Source organism: Bos grunniens, chromosome 13, assembly GCF_055505025.1.
Source record: "Bos grunniens cultivar Pamir isolate PY7600 chromosome 13, Bosgru_T2T1.0, whole genome shotgun sequence".
NCBI classification, from domain to species: Eukaryota; Metazoa; Chordata; class Mammalia; order Artiodactyla; family Bovidae; genus Bos; species Bos grunniens.
Window position 1 is genome coordinate 32,576,417 of NC_141177.1, and position 837 is coordinate 32,577,253.

Sequence of the window (837 nt, forward strand, 5' to 3'; positions counted from 1 at the left end):
GTAAATCGATACAGCCACTATGGAAGACAGTATGGAGATTTTTGTATTGTATTATAATAAGTATAATAAGTATAATAATAAGTATTATTATAATATGTATAAGTATTGTAATATAAAGACAAATTTAATAGTATTCTGTATCCATAGTAATGATTGCATCAAGCTTAGATGAGAAATTTTTTTCTGGCCTTTAAATTACTAATGGACAATTGGCTTTAAAGGTAGGTCTGTTAACTTTCTTTGTGTGTTCCTGATGGAATTCACCATAGCCTTACAGCTTTTCTCAGAAGGGAACTTGTTACAAGAGAATTGGCATTGCATGTTCCAGAGTCAGAACCTGTACAGTATATAAAACATAAACCTTGAATTTGATTTTAGTTCACCACATTCAAGGATCCAGGATGCCCAAAAATATGTGTGAACATTTGAAACATTTTTCATTTGCTGCTTTTTCCCCTTCGATCTAGTTGAAAGAATGTATTGTCAATTGGCATATAATACTGCCTTTAATAGAAAATAAATGCTGGGGCACGTTTCACGTATCGACTACCTGAGAAATTGCTATGTGTCCCACTATTAGTAAAGCAAAAAGTATAATGTTCTTCACTTGAACTAATCAAATACAATAGATTATAAATTGTGTATTGTAAATAAAAGTTCACTCTGTGAGTGCACATTATGGTAAATTATTTATTTATGTTAGCATTTAAACGTGAAAGAAAAATGCATTTAACCAGGATAAATGAGGTATGTTGATCATGGCTTTGCTTTATACCTTAATATTAAAGCTGGTTTTTCATCCTGTTATTTTTAAAGCTGTTTTGCATTTTTCCTTTT